The 14,261-nt window shown below is 37.5% G+C and overlaps 1 protein-coding gene across 19 annotated transcripts in view; it reads left to right on the forward strand.

The window, feature by feature from the left end:
• The first annotated feature begins 11,893 nt into the window (after positions 1–11,893).
• The window catches only part of IMMP2L (inner mitochondrial membrane peptidase subunit 2), a 937,771-nt gene continuing 935,403 nt past the window's right edge, over positions 11,894–14,261 (forward strand). For 16 of the 19 annotated variants that reach the window (XR_012508114.1, XM_074367202.1, XM_074367215.1 and 13 more), the window contains exons 1-2: positions 11,894–11,963; positions 12,494–12,566. The gene's annotated coding sequence lies outside the window, so the exon portion shown is untranslated. Of the gene's footprint in view, positions 11,964–11,986; positions 12,167–12,493; positions 12,567–13,448; positions 13,518–14,261 lie in introns of those variants that run through there. The other 3 variants (XM_074367205.1, XM_074367204.1, XM_074367203.1) reach the window with 3 other exon arrangements.

Below are 14,261 nucleotides of genomic sequence, written 5' to 3' on the forward strand. Positions count from 1 at the left end.
AAATCTGTTCTTACTGGACCTACTGTATAGCATGGGGAAGTATATTCAATTTCTTGTAATGAGCTGTAATGGAAAATAATCTGAAAAAAATATGTATGTATATGTATAACTGAATTGCTTTGCTGTACACCTGAAACTAACATTCTAAATCAACTACACTTCAATAAAAAATGAGAATTAAAAAAAAACAAAAGTAAAAACAAAAAACCTGTCCTTACTACTTTAACTAGTGTGTGACTTTATTTTTATATTTTTGAGGACACTCATTGTATATAGGGCTCACCCTAATCCAATATATTATTATCATAATCCTTAACTTACATACATCTTCAAAGACCTTATTTCTAAATAAATTCATATTCTCAGGTTCTGGGTGCACAGAAATTTTAGGGGGACACTCTTCAATCCACTATACCCCCCACATCAAATTGGTCATTGTGGCAAACTATTAATTGTCCATCTAAGATCCAATGTCCATTTATTCCATGCTAATTTTTTTTCCCCAAACAGACATTGTGATCAGCCCCTAGTTATGGCCCATGGTCAGTCTTAGGCAATCAAGACACTCCTGACCCCCCTTCTCCAGCCTCCATTGCAGGTAGAGGATGTCATCATGTGAGCCAGCTCTGGCCAACGACACCTAAAGAAGGCTGTGGAGGAGAGAGATGTTCAACAGCATGAGGCAAAAACCAAGAGCAGTGAGAAATGTGCCTGATATTGGCAAGCTTCTGCACCAAAACCAGCAGCCACCCACCTGCATTTACTTGAGTAAAATAAGTTCCTCCCTGTTAAGCCCTATTCAGCAGAAATTCTGTTTATTGAATCCAGAAGCATTTCTAATTGATTTGCTCACCAAGCTCAGTTAATTTTCCTTTTGAAATGTCTCTCCTATTTATTGCTTCCTTTCCATTCAATCAAATCTTCATCAGTTCTCACTAGACAATTATAACATCCTAATTAGCCTCCCAGCCTCCCTGCCTCATTCCAGTCTCATCTATTCCCTGTGGGCTAGCCAGAGTAATTGTTCTGAGACACAGATCATGTCCTCTGCTCAAAAACGTTCCTCAGCTCCCAATTACTTAAGAGAATAAGGTCTAAAATTGTTAGCACTAATGATCTGGCCTCAATCTATTGTTTTCTAGTCTCATTTCCTTCCATATCCCTCATGCTTTCTATCCTTTGCATGACTAAAATACTTTCCCAGACACACTATGTATTTTCACATCTCACCCTCTCTCTTCCATATGAAATAATCTGCGGGAATCCTATTTATGCCTCAGAATCTAGCCTGAACATGTCCTTCTCCATGAAGGCCTCTGTAAGAATTAATCCTGGCACTCACATAGCTTACTGTTTCTCTGTTTCAGGCAATCATACATTTTAGAATGCTTGACTGTCAGATAACTTGCACCTCCACCCAGTGTACATCTACACTTTCCTATGCTAAGTGTAGACTTTCATCTTGCACTGATAAACATTTCACACCATCACAAGGGGCTTCTGCCTGACAGCCAAATGTTTGATCTTGGCGGCTTCATGGTCTCCACCCCTTTGTAATACTCATGCAATTATTTAAATATCTTAATGCATTTTACTCAATATTTCATAAGCCTGAAAGTACTACTGCCAACGAAAATATAATTGAGACTGATATTAAAATCATGAAATGGGCTCTAATTTGCTGTATCTTTAGATTTAATCAGATACTCATTGCACTTAGATTGGTCCACAATGTTTAATTGTGAAGAAATGGTACAAAATTAGAGAATATGTAGAAAATGGGAGAGTATATTGTTGAAGGTTATGACTTGAAGTCCAAATCTAGTAATGGGAGAAATTGAGAATATCACAGGTCTGACAGCTGTTGATTGGAATAAAACTTAGTCCGAATAATTTTATCAAGAAAAGAATGAGGATTGGTGCTTTATGTTTTTTTTTTTTAATTAAAAATGTTTAGAAGTTACATAACACAAGGTCAGCATCACATTTTCTGCAAAATTTCCACTAGCAAGTCCTTCTCCCCCAAATGGAAATAACATTTTAAAAAGAATATTAAAAGCCATCTACAGGAACTAGAGAACTCTAAACTAAGGTAAGAAATTACTTTAGAAAATTACTTTTATTGTCTCTATTTAATGTTTAATGTACATTTTTTAATTTTTAAAAAATAATCATGTACATATTCTAGAACACTTAGGGATAAAATAAACTACACATTCATTCATGTAATAATTACAGCTTGCATAACATGTTTAGCCCTGCATAAAGAGAATCCCCCACATAGCTGGGACATCTGTATCTCAACTTCTGTAGACACAGTACAAGGGAGATGTTAATTAATTGGGCTACAAGAGAACAAAGAATTTTTGATCAAATAAGTTTAGGGATGCCATTTGCTAAGTCCCTGTCTTGGAGATTCAAAACACATATTAGCATATTAAAGAAGTCCCACGGTTAAAAACAAATCCATTTAACTTTATTTAATTATTTATTTGTAAAAAGGAAGATTTTTTTTTTTCCTCTCAGCACACCTATTAGCAACCCTTTCCCAATGAAAGAAAACAAAACCATATGAAAAATTGAACAGCTTTCCCTTAATCTCAATTTAGGAATACTAAACGATGGATTTCAGGGAAAGAAAGATGCCTTATTTCTAATTGTCTACTGTGCCTAGCAGAATGTTGAGTATAAAAGCTATCAATAAATGTTTTTTAATTATTAACTTCATGAGAGAAAATAGAAAGGAAGATAATTTGGAGTGTTCAGAGCTCCTAAAAAACTTTAAAACCTACTTGACGTCCAGCCAATGATCTCTTTTGGTGCATGTACAGTAAAACATACACAACATAAAATTGACTACTTTAACCTTTGTTAAGTGTCTGACTCAGTGGCATTAAGTACATTCCCATCATTGTGCAGCCATCACCACTGGTTACCTCCACAACTTTTTCATCATCCAAAATAGAAACTCTGTACCTATTGTAGGAGAGGATAAAAGCTTCCCTCCATCTTCTGAGGGTTCCTAAATAAGTGTGAAAATTAAACTCACAAAGATTATCAGGAGAAGAACATACAAATTTAAGGTTTATGTGACACACGAGCCTTCTTAAGGAGATGAAGATCCAAAGAAATGAGTAAACCTGAGTAATTTTATGTCAGGTTTGATGAAGAGCAAAAAGCTATGGGAAGATGAGATAGGACAAAGATGAGTGAAGTGTAGTCAAATGGGGGAAGCTAGCAAGGTCAGTTAGTTCAGAGTCTTCTCCATGTCCCTCCTTCTTAGAGATAAGAATGCTCCTTTTCTCCAGATACGGCAGGTACCTCTCACATGAGGGTTTCATCACTTACCTCAGGGGAAGGTCAAAAAGTCTTTCCTGCACATGTCATTTCTCAGACTCCTTTAGCTTGAAATAGTCAGTATGCTCAGTTGCCATATTTTGCAGTTGTGCATCCTAAACTCCATCACTATTAGACAATAACCCCATCCTCCACTCCCCTCAGTTTCTGGAAACTTTTATTTTTTCTGCATTGTCCAATTACAGGTAACTCACATAAGTGGAATCATACAATATTTCACTTATTTCACTTAGCATGTTTTCAAGGTTCATCCACATTATAGCATGTATCAGAATTTCATTTCTTTTTAAGGCTGAACAATATTCCATTGTATTGAAGAGGTTGGAAACAAACCTCCCGAAAATGTATCACTTTGGCATGTGGATTATTTTGAGCTGAAGATAATCAAAGCCTTAAGAAATTCAAAAAGAGAGTTTTCTGTTTTTTTTTTTTTTTTTTTTTTTAAATCTCCTTCTTAACTAACTACCTCAAAGAATTTAGATAGGGGCCTGGCTCAGAGAGAGAGTTATTACCAGACATAAATTTTTATCTGAATGACCTATCTGTATGTCAGGCAGACATCTAATTACCAAACATCTGCTCTCTTTTCATCCTGTAAATCAACCTCCTCCCCTTTGAATCCCCAGGCCCCATCTCATTCCTTAGCTCAGGATGGCATATAAGCTTCAACTTCCTGACTTGCTTTTGGGGTCTCATATTTTCATGGATTCCCACTTGTACAAAATTAAATTGATTTTTTTCCTATTAATCTGCCTTATGTCAATTTGATTATTAGATGAGCCAAAGAAACCTAGAAGTGTAGAAGGAAAACTGATTTTCTACTGCAGTGTCTGTATATTGAAAAGGTTCAGAGCATGCCGCCTTCTTTTGAAAGTCTTCTATTTTTGTGGAGAATATAAATGTCCTGACTGGGAAAGTGCAGAATTCTAGAAAGAAGAATGAGGATGCTCGGGAGGAATCAGAAAAGTTGGGAACATTAATAGTATCCTCACCTCCTTATCGTCTTCCCTCCAAAGTACCTCTTTTTAGATAAAATAGGAGAACAGGGACACCACACCGCAGCTGATTAGAAAGAAGGGATTGTACTAATCCGGCTGCCTCCGCTTAGGCCAGAGTTTCTAATTTACGTCCTGGAGTTCAGTGGGGATGACAGAATCTTCAGAGTTGCTTCAAAAACAAAGGCCTCAGCTGAGTGGCCAAGTCCTGGTTATTCAATTCAGAAGGTGGAAAATTTTCAGTGCATGACATAACGAGATTTGTGCTGTTCGATTTTAGCAGGTGGAGTCTGAAATAAATGTGACAGCCAGCAACCAAGGCTTTATAGGAGTTGAAGTGCTAGTAAAAAAACCAAAAACAAAAACAAATCTGGTGAAAGGAGCCCCTAGGGACCAGAAGGGAAGGGAGACTCACTCTTGGGAAATCTTCAGACTCAATCCAAAGGACAGTAATACCAGTTGAAAGTTCACTGTTGGATCACTGAGAAATTTTCCCATGGATTTAAGCCAAATTATGCCTAGATAAATCATTGATAATTTTGCTTTTCAAACTGCCAGTGGCTAGCAGAATAAATCATATGTTCTAAATCAGTGACCACTATGTATTTTCTCCTTTTGCTACTTTTTTCCTTGGGAATTTCCCTCCAGTATTATATATTAGACATGGTTAATAGAGATGGTTAAATTTGTAATTTAATCCATAAATTGCAAGAAGATGGAAACTAATTAAAACTGGATTAGAGGAGGAAATAGACATCACCTAGAAATCATATATGAGAAGAGCAATGGCCCCAAGACAACATTACTTTGGGGTGTAAAAAATTATCTATTCATTACTTTGGATATTCTTCCACTTCTGAGCATATGTTGAGTGGATATGTGTGTATGTGTATTTGCACTTGAACACGAGATACTTGGACCTTAATGTCAGGAACACCTTTGTCATATAGAGATATCAGAGTATGTACTTCTTATGTGTGCAAGTGGAGTGTGCTTACCTCCTGGATGCCTTCCCCATGGAATAAGTTGAGTGTACTTACTGGGGTAACTGCCTAGCCATCATTTTCCAGGAACTGCCTGTCCCATTCATAATGGTGATCCACTGGCAGCCATATTTTTCCCTTGAGTGACTCTGCTAGAGCCACTGGATCTAGAGGAATACTTTGTTGAAAGTGAGCCAATTAATTTTCTTATTTCCAGAAATAGGAATAGGTAAATTGTGGGAAGGAGATTCTCTGCCCATCTCCACATTCCTGCCTTAGTCCATCATATAAAATTCTTAATCTCTTGGAAGTTCTATGGACTTCTTTCCACCCTTCAGCATCTCCTCCCCTTGGAAGTTGTAGAGTGACTTACTTATTTGGGAGTCTGGGAAAAAGGTCCTTGCACATGTTCTGATCAGACTCTCTTTTCTCTTCTTGTATGTGTGCAAATAGGGTGTGCTCACCTCCTGGATGTCTCCCCCATATGATAACCTTACCAGGGCTGGCCTGCTCCCAAGATGGAGGAAATGCAAGTGCTTGATAATCTGCATTTGACCAAGTGAGTTCAATTCAAGGGAAAGTTGTAGAAAATTCCATTTCTGCCCCAAGTTCAAGTCACATTATCCAATCCAGTTTTACAGTTGTTATTTATCAATTGGCTTAGAGATTAGAAGGGAGAACCATGTGATGAATTGGTACCGTAAAGTCCAAAATAATTGAAGTAGCCTGTCATTATGGGCTGGTGTCTTAAGTGATAGAGATGTAAACTAGGGAGCTATGGAGTAAATATCTTCCACCTACCATGTGGCTGGGAAGCACAGAAAATATATCTGTAGAAATGGAGAAAGAAAAAGAAAGCAATTTATAGGGAGAAGCGGAGTTAAGAATAGAGAGAGGTCTGCTGGCTTCCATCCCCAGTTGCACTATACTAGCCTTGGGTTTTGTGAAATAGCACTCAACCTTATACCGTCTTTCATTTTTGCTTAGGCTGGGTCAAGTTGCATTTATAATTTACCAAAAGTGCTAACCAATACACTGTCTGAATTGCATTATTCTTATCTGTAAATGGCAATTGTAATGCATATGTTATGTATCTCACTAGGAGAATAAAATGAGATATAATAGAGACAGAAAGACTCATAAACTCTAAGGAGTCCCTTTGATAATATTCCCAATAAATGGTTGTCCAGCCTTTTTCATTGACAGGAAATCACTATTTCTTGAGGCAATCTGTTCTCTTTTCAGAATTCTCTAGTTGCTAGAAAATGGATATATATATGAAATCAAAATTTTCTTCCCTGTAACTCCATCTCATTCATCCTAATTCTATCCTCTTGGGTCTCATAGAATAAATGCAATTTCTCTTGTTCAGGACAGCCCTTGAAGTTTATGAAGATAGCTATCGAATTCTCACCTGAGCCTTTTCTTCTTAAGGCTGAACATTCTCAGGTTTTTAAAGTATATGTCGTGATTTCCCTGCATCAGAGTGCCTGTGATGACCAAGTAAGTTTGGATACATAAGTTGGAGAGGAAAGAAAATTTGATTAAGGTCTACATCATTGAAAAAGAAAAAAAAAAGACTTTGTTATTAAGGCAATCAGTCTGCATGTTCACATTTTAATAGTGATTTTAAATTCCCAACAGATGCCTTCATGATTAAGGAAAAAAATTGGACTTCCCAGGAATCATAAGTTAATATGTATTTTTTATTGTACTTGTATGTTTTTAAGTCATGATGAGTAAACATAATAATAAGTAGTGTATCAATTTTTGATAATAGGGTTATTCTAAAAGTTTCAGAGGTTTTCTGTAAAAATAAAGACAATAGATGTGTATTATAAGAGTATATATTTCAGTAACATGTAAAAATGATGTCTACCTGATAATGGAAAAAATTAAAAGAGAAAATTAACACTAAATAAACACTAACTAAAACTGATTAAAAATAGAAATTTACTTAAAAGTTATTCTTAAAATTAAAAATTAAAATACAGAAAACATAAACTGCCCTGATAATCTTGATTTTTGGTTGTAGAAAATTTTGTTTTGCTTTGACATGCTGAATTGTTATGAATGCATCTAAAAGCACACACACACAACATCATATAAGCACCTTCATTTTTATTTTGTCTGCTTGTCTTGATTTTGGAAATTGACATTGCTTTTGATAATTAAGATTTCAGATCAGTTTCTAATTTCATGTTGGAATACTTAATGACAGTTCATATTTTTGCATTTCTTCTATTAAAGTATTTACAAAGATAACTTCTGGTCCTGGCCAAATTAAAGTAGCCTCATTCCTTCCAGGTCTTCTTTCTTAGAACTAAAAAGCCTGGGCCTAACTCAACAGACCAGCATAGGAAGACTCTGAATGTTCAAAAGAAGGTGGACCATTTAGGTACCTTGGGACTTGAGGACTGGGATGGCAGTGGGTTCCCTGGGTTGCCTTCCTTACATGCTGGACAGGGCCCTGCAGAAGCTTCTAACCTAGAAGCAGCAACAGACATATAAAAAAAAAGCTCCAAGATAAGCCTGTTTAGCCAAAACTTTTTGGTTATATCTGCCCTACTGCAGTCAAACAATAATGGAAAAACCACACCCTTCCTCTCTGGAAGTCTCTTTAAGGCCAAGTAGGAAGCACACAATGTCTGGAGTCCCCTAATACTCACAGTCATACTTGTGAGTATTAGGCTGATGTAGTTACACCAAATCTCCACTGTAAAGTACCTCATTGACTTTTCATTTAATGGTTTAATCCGCTGATGATTATTGTCTGAATCTTTTATTCCATGACGGATTGCTAAATGGCAATTTTCCAATTCTGATATTTCTTTCACATTTATTATAAAAAACAACTTACCCTCAACAATGATTTGGTTTTCTGAAATAGTTAAATCAGGAAAGGTAGTGTAAGTTCTAATTCTTTTCTTTTAATTGACTATTTTATTTTATTTATTTTTTTAAATTGAAGTACAGTCAGTTATAATGTGTCAATTTATGGTGTATAGCACAATGTCCCAGTCATGTACATACATACATATATTTGTTTTCATATTTTTTTATTAAAGATTATTACAAGATACTGAACATAGTTCCCTGTGCTATACAGAAGAAACTTTTTTTTCCAAATCTGTTTTTATATGTAGTGGCTAACATTTGTAAATCTCAAACTCCCAAATTTAACCCTTTCCACCACCTTTCCTTGCTAAACATAAGATTGTTTACTATGTTATTGACAATTTTAGAATAAGGAGTTTGTGCCCTAGTTACTTGTAATAGTATCCAGTGAATTGTTTTTGTTTTTATTTATTTTTTTGTCTCCCTCCTTTGGAGCATCATTAAGAACTCATGGATTTTTATATATTCAATATGTTTCAAACAATTGTATTCATTATTTTTTTTATGCTCAAATTGTCTCATTTTTGGCCAAAAGGATTTGATTTTGGTTTCTGTCACCTTGTACACACTTAATTATTGTGAATAGATTCCTTATATTGTGGTACAAGATACCCCATACTCACTTGTATATATCCTGTCCCAGACCTGAAATTAGACATTCCTCTGAGTGGCCCTAGATACTTTTAGTTGGAAATTGTATTTAAAAACCCAAAATGGATGACTTAAATTATTTCATTTGTAGTAAAAATGAAAGCTTATACAGACAAAGTTTTATTCCAAGGCAGTAACTTTAGAACCTATTGTTTATTTAGGTAATAAATGAAACTGTAATTGCCTGTTTTATTTTTATTTTAAACTCACTTTTAAATTATTTATGTAGAAGGAGATACACATCGCTCATTATAAGTATACCTAAAATTGGTTAATAACTATATACCAATGTTTCATTTTTCCAGATGGCACAATTTATATACATAATTTCCCCCCAAAAAGTCTGAAATGAGGGATATAAATGAAATCTCAAATGTTTTCATATGTATTCAAATAAGACTAACAATTTCAGCAGAGTTGCTATAGTAAAAGATTAGAAAAAAAATTACAGAAATGTGATGGTTTGATAGGAGCTGTCAGATTTTGAGTCTTAGCTTGGAATAAGTGAAGGGCTATAATTTCAGGTGTTAACAGACTCTAGTGTGGGATGCATGTTATTCAAGTAAATTTAACGCAAAATGCTATTCACCAGTGATTCTCAGAGTGGGGTCTAAGGACCCCTAGAGGTTTCTAAGACCCTTTTAGGAGGTTTGCAAGGTCCTCCCTTTTTCTACCATGAATCTGAATGAGGACCAATTTTCTTCATAATATCTTAGCTATAACAACGTATCACAACAGATTAAATGCTGAAGCAGAATGTGAACTGTCTGTCTTAAGGCAGATAGTAAAGAGATATGCCAAAAAATGGGGAAAAGGCCACTTTTCTCACTAATTTAAAAAAATGTAGTCACTATTCAAAAATATTCTCTATAGTGAACCTGAAATGGGTTTATTATTTTAAAAATGAGTTAATTAAAATACATCTATTTTTTGGTTTTAATTTTTAATACAGTAAATATGGACACATATAACTCACACAAACAAAAGGCTCTTTAAAGTCCTCAACCATTTTTAAGAATGCAACCGTTTTTAAGAATGCAAAGATATCTTGAGACCAAGAATTTTGAGAACCTTTATTCTATGATGTCTTGCACTGTTTGATTATTAACCATAAGTATGTATGAATAGGGACAGATTTGAAATATAAATGTATTCATAATGTTTCTAAACTTTATTTCAAGTTTACTTTGCTTAAATATCTCTTGAGCACTAGACATGATATCTAGCCATAATCTGATTTTGTACCTTAGGAGTATATTATTCATTCTCTTCCTGATGACATTAATGCCAAGAGGGTCACTCTAATATAGAGACAATTCATCATGTTTCAACTCCACACACAAAGCCAAATATTTAGTTTAGAATTTAATTGATGAAATTTGAGGAAAATGGGATGTCCTGAGGTTCTACTCCAGCTTCTTTTTCTTTAACAGACGATTTTTTAAAAGCACAGTTTTAGGTTTACAGCAAAATTGAGCAGCAAGTACAGAGACCCCACACTTGCACAGCCTCCCCAACTATTAACTTCCCATCAACAAAGTGGTACATTTGTTACAATGGATGAACCTACATTGACATGTCATAATCACCAGAGTCTGTGGTTTACATCAGGGTTCACTCTTGGTGTTACACATTCCATCCTGTTTGACAATTGTATAAGGACATGCATCACCCTGATAGTATTATACAGAATATTTTCACTGTCCTAAAAATCCTATAGGCTCTGCCTATTCTTCCCTTCTTTGTCATAAACCCTTGTCAACTACTGACCTTCTTACCAGCTCCATTTTTGTGCCTTTTTCAGAGTGTCATATAGTTGGAATCATACAGTATACCATAGCCAGTTTCGATGACTTCAGCTTAAGTACATTTGATGAATCTTAGTGACAGTCAGGTCAGACTTGACAACTCTTTTTGTATGTTTATTTACTTTCCATTAGAATAAAAATCACACATACCTGTCTTTGTTGTTTTTCCCTGTACATTCCATCCCCGACTGCCAGCTTCTAGTGGCCAGAACTCCATCTGTTTAATTTGAGACCGCTTAAATTAAGTATTAATTATTAGTGCCAATAGATTCCAGTCCAATTTACAAATAGGCCCCCGTGAACATTTGATGAGGGTGGTCTTTTCAGCTAAGTGCTCTTGGAATTAAATCCTTAAGCATGAGCAAAATAGTAATTATTTCAATAATAAAGAATAACTAAGAAGTAAGAAAATAATAAACAAGAAAAACTACAAAAGTAGTACATAACCCCTTCACAGAAGAGCAATTTTACTGTCCTCAGATTTATCAGGTCCTTTTAAGACTCTGAGTACGTTTTACACCTTTATAGTTAGTTTTGAGCCCAAAGTACCAGACCATTTGGTATTTATATTTGTAATAAATAATTTGAAAACGCACAGAGTAATCCGTCAGTACCCAGAAGGACAACAAAGACAGACACAATCAAGGATACACTTGTGAGAAGCATAAGAAAAGTAGTTCTGGGTTCCACTTTCTTTGAAGGTTGTAATAACCCAGTTAAGAGTTTGTGTCATTTGAAGACAAAAACTTAAATATGAAACTCCGATTTCTTTAGGGTAAACCACCTGTTCTGGATTATTCCTTTTGGCTTGTCTAGAAGCAGAAAAATTGAACAGTTTTCTTGTGCCCACTTTAGCAGAAAAAACGCGGAAAGGAGGAGTCCAGCTGGGAGAGCCCTAGGAAGGCAGTTTGCCATTATGTGAACTTAAAGCAACTTCTTGGGTCTTGGTTTTCTCATCTGTAAAACAAAAGGAGGGGATGAAGACAGTTTCCTAGATTTTCAACTCTTTGTTGCCCTGTCCGCCTTTAGTATGGTGCAGAGCTCGGAGCAAGTGCTGAATAATTGCTTGCTAAGCGAGTGTTATTTTTGATCTATCTGTTGGAGATCCAGGCCGGGTTTTGAACCTATCCCGCGCAGGCGCTGGAGGGCCGCTTTACCGGCGGGGGCGGAGCTTCGTGCGGCTCCCGCGCGCAGGGGGCGGGGGCGGAGCTTGCCACCGGCGGAGGGCGGGGCCCGCGCGGGGACTTCCCTTAGGCTGAGCTGCGCAGCGGGTGCGAAGGGCGGGACGGGGTCCGGGGGTGGCTGAGGGGCTGTGAGGTCGGTGGGGGTGGGCAGGCGCGCTGCAGCCGCCGCCACCTGGTGGTCCCCAGGGCTTGGGACCCTTCCGGGGAAGGTGGCCCTAGACGGGGGGGCAGGCGTTTCTGGGAGGCGGAAGGCTGCTTGGCCGCAAGTCCTGAGGCGAACGCGAGCATGTGTGCGTGCGCGTGTTTATCTGAGGTGGACCCTGGCCCCCCCCCCCCCCGCTAACTCGGGTCGAAACCCGGAGTCCAGAGGCGGCGACACCGATCTTGGAGCCTACCCGCTCCTCCCTGACGAGCGGGTGCCCCTAAATTGCGCCCTCTTTTCGTCTGCCCCCGTCCCCCCGAAAAGGGGACAACTCTGGCCCAAGTCCCGGCCGGGAGGGAGCGCTGTGGAGACGCGCTGCCTTCTGTCTGAAGAGTTGGGCAGGTGGTGGGAGTTCCTGAGGCTTGAACTTCAGGGTTTTAAAACACCTGTTTGTCTCTGTCATTTTTACTTTTAGGGTTTTGGCCAAATTGGGCGAGGGCACAAAATAACCACTTACCCCTTCTCACCGAGGAGGAACGGGAGAAAGGGTAAGTAAGGAATGGTCAGGGGTGGAAGGAGCTAGGACTTCATCCTCAGAGAGAGCGAGCGAGCGTGCGCGCGAGGGAGAGACAGACTAGACCCAGAGCTGCCTTTGGGGGATCTTGGGGCCAAATTCCTCCTTTTCGTCAGGAACCTGAGCCCCACCTTCAGGGGTCACAAGCTCCAAGCCCAAAACTGTTTTTCAGATGGAGTTCGTATAGTTGACTAGGACTGACAGCTGCGTGGGTCCCTTTTAGCCGCTTGACCTGGCAGAAAACTGTCCTACCGTTCACCTCTGGAATGTTGGGCCTGTGGTTGTCCGTCTCAGGCTCATATCTCTTAGCTAGCTTTGACTAATCTCTGAGACTGTAGTGTTAAAGAATTTTGGCTCTCTTTGATTATTAACCTGAAATTCTCCTCAGGATTTTTTTTTTTAATTCAGCAGCTATATATTGATCATTCATTACATGTGAGATACCATGGTAGGCATTTAACCTGAGGTAACTTCTGTCACAAAGTGAAACATATCAGTAAGGCTTCTTCCCACTTTTTTTTTTTAATTGAAGTATAGTTGATTTACAATGTTTCATGTGTACAACGAAGTGATTCAGTTATACACATACTTTTTTTTCAGTTTCTTTTTCTTTATAGGTTATTACAAGATATTGAATATAGTTCCCTGTACTACGCAGTAGATCCTTGTTCCCTTCCAAGGATCTTTACATTTTAAAAGGGGATTCCTGTAAAAATCCATTAGGACTCCAAAGCAAAAAGTTAATAGCAACATCACAAGTGTTGAAGTTTTTTTGGGATCTTTTCTGAAGCTTATAGTGGAGGGTACTTTGGGAGTAAGTAATTACCACACTGGGCCTCTTTCTCTTGACTTTCAGCTGATACCCTTCACCAGCATTCTGTTAACTTCTGAAAAGTTGCCAAACAGCACATTGAAGTCTTTGAAGGTTTGCTATGATTTTCAGTGTGGGCTCTTTTAATGATTCTTCTGTGCAACTTTTCCATCACTTCCCCTATCCACCACTCCCTCTGTCCCTCCTATTAGCGAAATGAAACACAGCTGCTCTTAGAAGTTTGGGAACACCTTGTGCATCCTGTATGTCACATATGCAGAAACATTTTAAATTAGTTAAAATTCAGGTAAGCCACGTTCTTGGATACTTACAGGAAAACTTGAATTGCCCTCTATGTCATCTTGACACTGGCTGCTTTTGCCCTGAACCTGCCTTCTTATTTATTTGTGATCAGTTAGAAGATGGCCACATAATGTACTTTATGAAAAATTAGAAAATTGTAACTGGCAATAGGTTGATTTATTGATTCTGTAGATATTTATCTTTTTTTTTAAATCAAAGTACTTTGATATAAGTAGGATGGTGAGAATGAGGAGTTGGAGATAGCCATTTGGGAGCAGGCCTTTTACCAGTTTCTGTGGATTTTCTGAATAGTTAAGTATTAATGTACACGGCCTTCCCTCTACTACTAATATGGTGCAGTGTTCTGGGAGAACACTGTTATTTTCCTGCCTTTCTGATACTTTCAAAAATAAACTTTCAAGGATGGCTGACCATGGTGATTTGTGTCCTGTAATGAATAGTGTTATAGTCATTTTCCAGTGTCATAAATGTATTGAACCAGTGTAATAACTAGATAAGGATAATTTTTTGGACTGTTTCATAAAGATGACCAAA

Source organism: Camelus bactrianus, chromosome 7, assembly GCF_048773025.1.
Source record: "Camelus bactrianus isolate YW-2024 breed Bactrian camel chromosome 7, ASM4877302v1, whole genome shotgun sequence".
NCBI classification, from domain to species: Eukaryota; Metazoa; Chordata; class Mammalia; order Artiodactyla; family Camelidae; genus Camelus; species Camelus bactrianus.